General features: G+C 35.5%; 1 pseudogene; it reads right to left on the minus strand.

The window, feature by feature from the left end:
* Window positions 1-7,104: 7,104 nt before the first annotated feature.
* On the minus strand, window positions 7,105-8,967 carry LOC121038660 (ERO1-like protein alpha; annotated as a pseudogene).
* Window positions 8,968-11,762: the final 2,795 nt, after the last annotated feature.

The following is an 11,762-nucleotide window of genomic DNA, read 5'->3' on the forward strand; positions in this document are numbered from 1 at the left end:
CCGAAGTAAAATGAAATGTCACACATGGATCAGAAAAACAATATTCCAGAAATTGAGGTTAGTCTCTAAAACAACCCAAGGAGAACAATTTCAATAAGATCTTGCTTTTCTCAACAATGTTGTCTAAGTCTCTAAGAAGCAGAGGGAAATTTTATGTGAGTTCACTGGTGATTGCCAGAATGAATGCACTAAGCTGGGGCTTAGTTTCCCTTAAAGTACGATCCTGAGTTACATATCTGTTCTCCTATCTATCTCAGTTCATCCATCACCGTATCACACAACTGCTCCCAGTTGCTTCTTATATTACTAAAAATCAGTTCCCTCCTACCAATGGCCCTAGTGGTTTTTGCTGCTCTGCAAAATAATGAGTACCATTCAAGACACCTGCAGGTGTGATAACTAATAAACTGCCCACAATTTCACATGATTAGAACATTGAAATTGCTGATGTTTAATTGTAATGAGGTCTGTGAGACCCCTAAGTCTCCTCTACTTCATACTTGTGGACTTTTATTAGTGTTTAGGAGGACATTCTCGTCATTGGAAAGAGTGCTTATCGAGAAAGGTTCTTTGGAGTGGAGCACGAGATGATGCCAGGGTGTAATTTGAATTTAAAGTCTAATGGAGGAAAGGAAATAATCAATAGAGATGTGAGAGAGAGGGAAAGGCTAGAAAGAACTTCTCAGTAAATTTTTAACTCTGAAACAAACTAGCACAGAGAATAGATAGCAGCATCACTCCCTGATCCACTGTGCGGGCAAGACACAGGATGAGGCATTTAAGTCAGATTTTTTAAAGGGCTGCTTTCTTTTTTTCACGTTTCAAGTTTTTATATAAATTCTAGTTAGTTAACATATAATGTAATATTAGTTTCAGGAGTAGAATTTAGCGATTCACCACTTGCATTAATACCCAGTGTTCATCACAAGTGCCCTCCTTGAAACCAACCACCCATTTAGCATCCCCTGCCCGCCCCCCCCCCCTTCAGCAACCTTCAGTTTGTTCTCTGTAGTTAAGAGCCTCTTATGGTTTGTCTCCCTCTCTGTTTTTTCCTTCTCCTATGCTCATCTGTTTCATTTTTTAAATTCCACATATGAGTGAAATCATATGGTATTTGTCTTTCTCTGACTGACTTATTTCACTTGACATAATATACTCTGGGTCCATCCACATTGTTGCAAATGGAAAGATTTCATTCTTTGTGATGGCTGAATAATATTCCATTATATTCCATACACACACACACACACACACACACACACACACACACACACACAAAACCACATCTTCTTTATCCATTCATCAATCCATATACATTTGGGTTCTTTCCATAATTTTGCTATTGTTGATAATGCTGCTATAAACATTGGGGTGCATGCGCCCCTTTGAATCAGTATTTTTGTATCCTTTGGGTAATACCTAGTAGTGCAATTGCTGGGTCATAGGGTAGTTCTATTTTAGTTTTTTGAGGAAGCTCCATACTGGTTTCCAGAGTGGCTGCACTAGTTTTCATTCCCACCAACAGTATAAGAGGGTTCCTCTTTCTCTGCATCCTTGCCAACATCTGTTGTTTCCTGTGCTAATTTCAGCAATTCTGACAGATGTGAGGTGGTATCTCATTGTGGTTTCAATTTGTATTTCTCTTATGGTCAGCGATGTTGAGTATTTTTTCATGTGTCTTTTAGCCATCTGTATATCTTTGGGAAAATGTCTATTCATGTTTTCTGCCCATTTCTTAACTGGATTATTTGGGGGGGTGGTTGGTGTGGAGTTTGATAAGTTATTTATAGATTTTGGATACTAATCCAGAATACTCCAGAGACTTGTCTAGTAGGAAGTTGCTACAGCCAGTGTCAGAAAAGTTGCTGCCTTTTTCTCCTCTAGAATTTTTATGGTTTCCTGTCTCATGTTTAGTTCTTTCATCCATTTTGAATTTATTTTTCTGTATGGTATAAGAAAGTGCCCCAGTTTCATTCTTTTGCTGTCCAGTTTTCCCAACACCATTTGTTGAAGAGACTGTCTTTTTTCCACTGGATATTCTTTCCTGCTTGATCAAAGATTACTTGGCCATATAGTTGTGGGTCCATTTCTGGATTTTCTATTCTGCTCTATTGATCTATGTGTCTATTTTTGTGCCAGTACTGTCTTGGTGACTATAGTTTTGTAATATAGCTTGAAGTCCAGAATTGTGATGCCTCCAGCTTTGTTTTTTTCTTTTTCAAGAGTTCTTTGGCCATTCAGGGTCTTTTGTGGTTCCATATAAATTTTAGGATTGTTTTTTCTATCTCTGTGAAAAGTGCTGGTGGTATTTTGATAGAGATTGCATTAAACATGTAGATTCTATGAGGCCAAGCCTTACCTTGATTCCAATATCAGACAAAGACCCTAGTGAAAAGGAGAATTACAAGCCAATATCCCTGATGAACACGGATACAAAAATTCTGAACAAATTCTAGCAAATTGAATCCAACAGTACATTAAAAGAATTATTCACCATGATCTAGTGGGATTTATTCCTGGGCTGCAAGAGTGGTTCAATATTTGCAAATCAGTCAACATGATATACCACATTAATAAAATAAAGGACAAGAATGATATGGTTCTCTCAATAGATGCAGAAAAAGCATTTGACAAAGTACAGCATCCATTCTTGATTTAAAAAGAAAAAAAAACCCAACCCTCAACAAAGTAGGGATAGAGGGAACATACCTCAACATCATAAAAAGCTACATCCAAAAGACCCACAGCTAATATCATTCTCAATGGGGAAAAACTGAGAGCTTTTCCTCTATGGTCAGGAACAAGACAGAGATGTCCAATCTCACCATTGTTATTTAACATAGTGCTGGAAGTCCTAGCCTCAAAAATCAGACAACAAAAAGAAATAAAAGGCATCCAGATTGGCAAGGAATAAGTCAAATTTCTTTGAAGATGACTTTTCTACATAGTTTGTCACATATTTATACAACCCTAAACAAGATAGTGTGATTTTGCCTGTTTTTGAATTTTATATGATGGAATCACAATGAATTTGTTCTCTTGAACTTTATATGAATGGAATCACACAATTTATTGTTTTATGTCCTGCTTATTTTCCTCTTTTTCACAATATTAAATTTGTGAAAGTCATCAGTTTTGGGGGGGTACCTGTGCTTCATTCGTTTTCATTGTTTTACTGTATTCCATTATATGAACATACTGCAATGCATAAATATTTGTATTCTGTTGTGTTCTACCATTGATAGTTCAGTTGTTTTCAAGTTTAAGACTATTACTACAATACTGCTATAAATATTCTAGTACATGTCTCAGGTACACATAACAAATTTTTCTAAAATAGAAGTTTTTCTAAAGTTTATACATATGGATGGACTTGCTGATCATAGAATATGCTTATCTTCAGCTCTACTGGAAAATATCAAATTGCTTTCAAACATGGTTGTCATAATTTACACTCCACCAACACAGTAAGAGTTCTCATTACCCCATATTTTCTCCAACCCTTGGTGTGTCAGACTTTTAATTATTACCTTCTCTCTGATATAATCCCAGGTGCCTAGAACAGTACCTGGCTCATAGTAAGCATGCATTACATATTTGTTGAATGAATCAATATTTCTTAATTTCCAAACATGAGACTTTTCTAATTGTCTTTTTTGTTATTAATAGCTTAAATTAATTGTAGTTGAAGAATACTTCCTATACAATATGAACCTTCCAAAATTTGTTGAAATTTGCCTAATAGAGAAATTTTTATTTATAATCACTACATACATACATCATGAAAGAATATGTGTTTTGCATTTGCTGGATGCAAGTTTTAGATATATACATTAGTACAAATTTTTAAAGAGATTTATAAAGTGTTTATAAAAATTTTCTATATCCTAAGTTATTTTGCTACTTATATTACAAGTTACTAAAAAGGGGTTATTATAATCTTCCACTATATTTCTGAATTTACCTTCTGATAACTGATAATTTTTTCTTTATATATTCTGATGCGATGTTACAAGTGTAATCTAAATTTTTTAATTGCCATAATTTCCTAGTGAATTGAATCATTTTCATTATTAGGTGGTTTTCTTGTTCACTAATAATGTTTTTTGCCTTAAAGTCAATTTTGACTGACATTAATAAGAGTTGCACCCGCTTTCTTTTGAATGGGGTGCATGATGTATCCTTTTCCATTCATCTACTTTCAACCTGTTTCCTTAAGTGTTTTGTTTGTTTGTTTGTTTGTTTGTTTGTTTGTTTGTTTGTTTTGAGAGAGGGAGCACAAGCAGGTAAGGGGCAGAGAGAGGGAGAAAGAGATTCCCAAGTAGGCTCCATGCTGTCAGCAGAGCCCCACATGGGGCTTGATCTCACGAACCATGAGATCATAATCTGAGCTGAAATCAAGAACCAGATGCTCAACTGACCGAGCCACCTTGATACCCCAATGTTTCCATAAGTTTTAGGTATTTTTCTGGTAGGTAGAATATAATCAGATTTTGTTTTGTTTTGCTTTTTATCCATTTTGACAGCCTTTGTCTTTTATCTAAAGCATTTGGTCTAATTATATTTAATATCAATACAATTAATATTTGGTTTAAACTATATTTGTAGACTTATCTATTTCTAATGTCTATTAGATCTTACTTCCTATATTTTGAAACTCTTTATTAAGTGATGATTGTTATGTTCTTTTGCTAAACTGACCACTTTACCATTATGAAATGGCTTTTCTTTATTCCTGGTAATATCCATTGCTCTAATATTTACTTAATCTCTGTTAATAAAGCCATTTCAGCTTTTTAAATTAGCATTTGCCTGGCATATCTTTTCCATTTTTTTCTTTTGTCATATGTATGCCTTTATGTTTAGAATATACTTAGGTCTTACTTTTTATCTAAACTGACCATCTGTACACTTTAATTGGGATATTTAGACTACTTACATTTACTACAATTATGATAAGATTGGTTTTCAATCTCTCATCTTGCTGTTTGTTTTCTGTTTGCCCCATCTGTTCTTTGTTTCTTTCTTCTTATTTCCATTCCAGTGTTTACATTACTTGAATTTTAAAATGATTCCTTTTTACCTTCAATACTGACTTAATAACTCTCCTCTTTTCTTTCTCTTTTTCTCTTTTGCTTTGCTGCTAGTATTGCTTTAGAACAGTTCTTTCCAATAGAATTTTCTGTGATGATGGAATTGTTCCATATATTCACTGTTCAGTATGGTGACTACTAGCCACATGTAGATATTGAACACTTCAAGTGTGGCTAGTGTGACTAAGGAACTAAATTTTTAATTCTATCAAATTTTAATTTTAATAGCCACATGTGGCAAGTAGCTACTATATTGGACAGTGGAGCTATAGAGTTTATAATATAAGCCTGCACTTAATTACAGTCAACCTTGAAATAGTGTTAAGCACCTCACAACATATTTTCATTTCCTCCTTTATATCCTGTGTTTTTGTTGTTATATCTATTAGTTGTACATATGCTAAAATATCAGGTACATTTTTATTATTTTTACATTAGTCACATCTTTCCAAGAGACTAATATGTGGGAAATATTTTTTATATTTTATTTTATATTTCATCTTCTGTTTAAAATGCTCTTTATTTTACGTTTGTTTTTGAAAGATATTTTTGCTGAATAAAAACTTCTGGGTTGGCCTTGTCCTTTGCCTTGCATAGTTTTTATAAGAAATATGCTGGCATTATTTTCTTTGTTCTTCTGTAGCAGAATGGCAAACTTTTCTGTAAAGGGCCAGATAGTAAATCTTTTAAGCTTTGCAAGCCATAAAAGCCTTTCAGACCACTGCAACTACTCAACTCTGCCATTGTAGCACAAAGCAGCCATAGCAAATACATAAATGAGTGTGTGGGGCTGTTTTCCAAATAAACTTTACTTACAGAAACAAGAGATGGGCCAGATTTGTCCCACGGGCCATAATTTGCCAACCCTTGCTCTATATGTAATACGTTGTTTTTTTTTTTTTTTTTTTAATTTTTTTTTCAACGTTTATTTATTTTTGGGACAGAGAGAGACAGAGCATGAACGGGGGAGGGTCAGAGAGAGAGGGAGACACAGAATCTGAAGCAGGCTCCAGGCTCTGAGCCATCAGCCCAGAGCCTGATGCGGGGCTCGAACTCACGGACCGCGAGATCGTGACCTGGCTGAAGTCGGACGCTTAACCGACTGCGCCACCCAGGCTCCCCTTGTAATACGTCTTTTTTATCTGCCTGCTTTTAGAAATTTTTTCCTTACCCTTGGTTGTTAGCAGTTTGATTAATATGTGCCTTGGCATGTTTTGTTTAAGTTCATTCTACCTGGATTTCGTGCGCTTTCAAATTTGGAAATTTTTTAGCCTTTAAGTTTTATTTAAATATAATTTTAGCCCCCAACTCCTGAAACTTCAGTTGCATATATATTAAACTGCTTGATACATCTCAGAGATCACTTTTTCTCTGACTCTTTCTTTTTCAGCCTTTTTTCTCTCTGTATTTCATTTTAAATAGTTTCTATTTCTGTGTCTTAAAGTTCTCTAATCTTTTCCTCTGTAGTCTATAATTTGCCATATTCCTCCTGTAAAATTAGACAACTTTTATTTATTTTTAAAAAATGTCTTTAGGGGTGCCTGGGTGACTCAGTCGGCTAAGCATCCGACTTCAGCTCAGGTCTCGATCTCACAGTTCCTGGGTTTGAGCCCCGCGTCGGTCTCTGTGCTGACAGCTCAGAGCCTGGAGCCTGTTTCAGATTCTGTGTCTCCCTCTCTCTCTGACCCTCCCCCGTTCATGCTCTGTCTCTCTCTGTCTCAAAAATAAATAAGCGTTAAAAAATGTCTTTAATATTTATTTAGTTTTGAGAGAGAGAGCAAGACAGAGACAAAGTGTGAGTGGGGGTGGGGCAGAGAGAGATTGAGAGAGCCACAGAATCCAAAGCAGGCTCCAGGCTCTGAGCTGTCAGCACAGAGCCTGATGCGGGGCTCAAACCCACAAACCGTGAGATTGTGACCTGAGCCGAAGTCAGACTCTTAACCGTCCGAGCCACCTAGATGCCCAAAATTTTAAAAATTTTAAATTTGATAATTATGATTTTGTTCAATATTTGAAAATTTGTGTCACATTATCAAGGTATTATTTGACTCACAGTAACATTTTACATATTTAAATTCAATACAACCACAAAATAAAACTATTTACTTAAACAGTATAATTCTCCTTTCATAGAAGTGGCTTTGTGTAACAAGTTTGATTTCAAACTGTCATTACCATTCCGCTCTTTGGCCCCCAATGTCCAGAGTCAGGCACATTTCAACTCATTTCTGTAACGAATATTTTGTAACCAGCTCCCGAAGTTTGCCATTTCCTTTACCCTTGTAGAAATTCTTTAAAATGCATTAAACAGGGATACTATTTTTTGTCTGGTTAGATGGAATCCATAAGTGGACCCACTTTCTGGCATGTCCGCTATCAATTTCTCTGAAAACAAGGCCTTCAAAGCAGTGCCCAAACCCTGAGTCGGAATACTTCCCTACAGTTGACCTTTAAGCCAACAAACACAATCCATAATGTTTGAAACATTTCTAGAAGGCAGCCTAAAGTCGCCTTTAGTTAGCTTGCTCCTTTTTTTATAATAAAAAAAAAAAAAAAAAAAAAAAAAAAAAGGAGAATTTGTATAAGAATGCAAAAGAATATATTTAACTTTATGAAATATTTCTAAGAATATCTACTGAATCTTAAACCTCGTTTCCACTGAACAGGTGAAAATTTGGGTGCTCAGAGAATGGTAGCACTTGAGATAAAGGCCTTAATTCGTTCATGTAGAGAACGTACTAGTTCTTGAAATTTCCATCAAAACCACTGGTGAAATTCTATAATGTGCATCCCTATTTCTTTTCCAAACAGGTATATTGTGAGGTTTGCCTTACACTCAGATGCACATCAATGCTTGCAGGCAATCCAGATATAAGTTTATTAAATGCCCCTGCCCCTTTCTTTTACATGGAGCCCATCTGTGAAAAATGTTCTCTTCACATTTCCCTTGGCCAGAAGCTAAAATATTTAAAAGTATTAAACAATTTTCTTCATAAATGATGATACTCCTTAACTTCCAAGTGTCTGATCCCTTATAACTGTAATTCTGTAATGCTCAGAATTAAGAACAATCTAATTTTCAGTATCAGGGCACTATATGTCATCAGCTTCACAGGAGTTGTCTGAGGAATCATGAAGTTCGGCCCACGGAAGATGTCTGCGATCCGTCACTCAAAGATTCATCCATAGCTCTAAGTCATTCAGCTTGTTATTCTTCAGTAAGATTATTGCCTTCTTCAGAATATCTATGGCTTACAGGTTTAATTTGAACACTCAATTTTTAACTTACTTGATTTTACATTTTTATTACTTCTTACACTGAACTTATTTTTATTTGCGTTCTCCTATACTGTACATAAAATGTTTCATGATACCAATATTAGTATTAACAATAAAATTACAGAATGTTTAGGATTCTTCACAGTTTGTTTTGTTATTAGGATATATTCCACCAAGGAAGGACAAAGTCTTGCATTCAAAGGTCATTTGAAAGAAATCTTTTGTGTGTGTGTGTGTGTGTGTGTGTGTGTGTGTGTGTGTGTTACCAATCACACACTTAGGTTTACTTAATTTGTTTTCAGTTTCAGGGATTGCCCTTTTTTCCCCCTCTTTTTGATTTAATTTACTTTTTGAATATGTAAAATAATTACATGATTCTAAAGTCAAAACTATATCAAAAGGTTTACTCAGAGGAGTCTCTCTTCTAATCCTACCCCTGATCCTGGTTCCCCATCTCCACCCACCTATAAGTAACCATTGTTATTCATTTCTGGATTATTCTTTAATGTCTAATTTTATATAAGAAGTAGCTATGACAAACATGGATGGAACTGGAGAGAGTGATGCTAAGTGAAATAAGCCATACAGAGAAAGACAGATACCATATGTGTTCACTCTTATGTGGATCCTGAGAAACTTAACAGGAACCCATGGGGGAGGGGAAGGGAAAAAAAAAAAAAAGAGGTTAGAGTGGGAGAGAGCCAAAGCATAAGAGACTTAAAAACTGAGAACAAACTGAGGGCTGATGGGGGGTGGGAGGGAGGGCAGGGTGGGTGATGGGTATTGAGGAGGGCACCTGTTGGGATGAGCACTGGGTGTTGTATGGAAACCAATTTGACAATAAATTTCATATATTAAAAAAAAAAGTAGCTACGACATATACTGCTCTTCACCTTGCCTCACATAATGTATTGTGATGATCATTTCATAGCAATGCAAAGAAATATTCCATAGTCTGTATGACTATGTCTACTATGTACTATAATTTATTTACCTATTCAGTTCCTCTCTCTTAATGGCATTTGGGATATTTATAGTCTTTTGCCATTAAAAATAATGCCACAGTGAATAACCTTGTGCATGTATCATTCCAAATTTGTACAGATGTACTTTTAGAATAGATTCCTAGAAAATGTGCTTGCTGGGTTAAAGGGTGAATGCATCTATTTGTAATTTTGCTAGATAGTACCAAATTCCCTTCCTTGAGGGCTAAATCATTCTACACTTTCAACGGTGGCATATCAGTATGTCTCTTTCCCCTGTCCTTCGGCAACAGTGTGTTCTCAAACTTTTGGATTAGTGCCAACACGGTAAGAAATGCTACCTCAGTGTAATGTAATTTGCTTTTCTTTTTTTGAATGAGTGGAGTATGTTTTACTACTTTAAGGGACACTTGCATGAATTTGTTAGCTATGTTTATGTCTTAGTATCTATGTGGATGTGGAAAATACATGATTTATGTCTTTTTATTTCTAGGAGTTCTTTATATGTCAGATTAACTTTTTCCCATGGCTTAAGTTGCAAATATTTTGTCCAGTGAAACCTTTGTCTTTGGCCTTACATGTGGTATTTGAGTCATGCAATTTTTAAAAAATACTTATGTAACAGAATTTATGTCTTTTATTGATTCCAGATTTTGAGACACAGAAATGCTTTCCTACTCATGTTTTCTTCTATTATTTTTAAGGTTTCCATTTTTGTTTGGTTTGGTTAACTAATCCATGTGGAGTTTATCTTACTGTGCAGTATAAGCTATGAATCCAATTTTACCTATGTCCAAATGGTACCTGGATGTCTCAGCAGCATTTATTATAAAGTCCATTTCTTCATTGTTTTGCAATATCTTTATTATATATTAAATTCCTTTATTACTGGATTTCTATTATGTTTCAGTAGTGTATCTTTCTCTTCATGTACCAGTTCTACACTTTTAATTATGAACGCTTCATTGTATTTCAAACGTCTGGTAGGACTGGCCCCTCCTCATTGCTCTTCTTTTCAGGGCTTTTTCCTGGAAAGTTTTGTTTATACAAAGATAAACTTGTTTATTAAAAAAGTTTCTGGGCGCCTGGGTGGCGCAGTCGGTTAAGCGTCCGACTTCAGCCAGGTCACGATCTCGCGGTCCGGGAGTTCGAGCCCCGCGTCAGGCTCTGGGCTGATGGCTCAGAGCCTGGAGCCTGTTTCCGATTCTGTGTCTCCCTCTCTCTCTGCCCCTCCCCCGTTCATGCTCTGTCTCTCTCTGTCCCAAAAATAAATAAACGTTGAAAAAAAAAAAAGTTTCATATGAACTTAAGAATTGATTTATCTAACTAAAAAAAAAACTTGTTAGAATTTTTATTGGAATTATATTAAATTTGCAAATTAAGGTATGTCTTTCATTTGTTAAAGTCTACTTTTGTGTTTGGGGGGAGTATTATAAAGTTTCCCTCACTGGTTTTTACATATTTCTTAACTTTATTCCTAGGAATCTTATAATTATGGCTGCTATTGCAAATGGGATGGGGAAGTTCTCTTCTACGTTATTGTCTCTATCTCTCTCTCTTTTTGAGTTTATTTATTTACTTTGAGAAAGAGAGAAAGCTGGGAGGGGCAGAGAGAAGGAGAGAAAGAATCTCCCAAGCAGGCTCCATACTGCCAGCGTAAAGCCTGATGTGGGGCTCGAACACCGCACAAACCGCGAGATCAGGACCTGAGCTGAAATCTAGTCCGGCGCTTAACCCACTGAGCCACCCAGGTGCCCCACTTCTACGTTATTTTCTGCTGGTTCTTCCCTGTATGTATGATGCCTACCAACTTCTGTAAATTGCTCTTTTATCCTGCTACCTTACTGGATCATCTTTTTATTTACAGTAGTTCTCCCATTGCTTCGCTTTCATTTTCTAGACACACCGTCATATTATCTGCAATTCTCATACATCTAATTGTTTCCTCTGTATCAGTGCTGTGGCAAACACCTCCAACCCCATGTTAGATGTTATAGTAACAGTGGGCATCCTTGTTTTGTTTCAAACATGAGCAGAAATGCCTCCTGTGTTTTCCCATAAAAATAATAAGATGCTGGTAAGCAAGATGCTTTATGATATTAGGAAAAAACTCTTTTAGTCCTCTTTTCAAAATTAGTTTTATTAGAAATATACCTTGAATTTTCTCATATATTTTTTCCAGAATCTATGGAGATAATCACAAGACCTTTCTTCTTATATATAATAATATTAATAAATATATTAATGTATTTTTTAACATTGAAACATTTTTGCATTCCTAAAACAATTTCCACTTGGTCATGACATACTGTGCTGTTTGATTCCATTTGCCAATATTTTATTTAGGATTTTTGCATTGATTGGCCTGTAGCTTTTTTTTTTTTTTTTTTTTTTTTTTTTTTTTTTT

This window comes from Herpailurus yagouaroundi, unplaced genomic scaffold (genome assembly GCF_014898765.1).
Source record: "Herpailurus yagouaroundi ecotype Mexico unplaced genomic scaffold, PumYag 166, whole genome shotgun sequence".
NCBI classification, from domain to species: domain Eukaryota; kingdom Metazoa; phylum Chordata; class Mammalia; order Carnivora; family Felidae; genus Herpailurus; species Herpailurus yagouaroundi.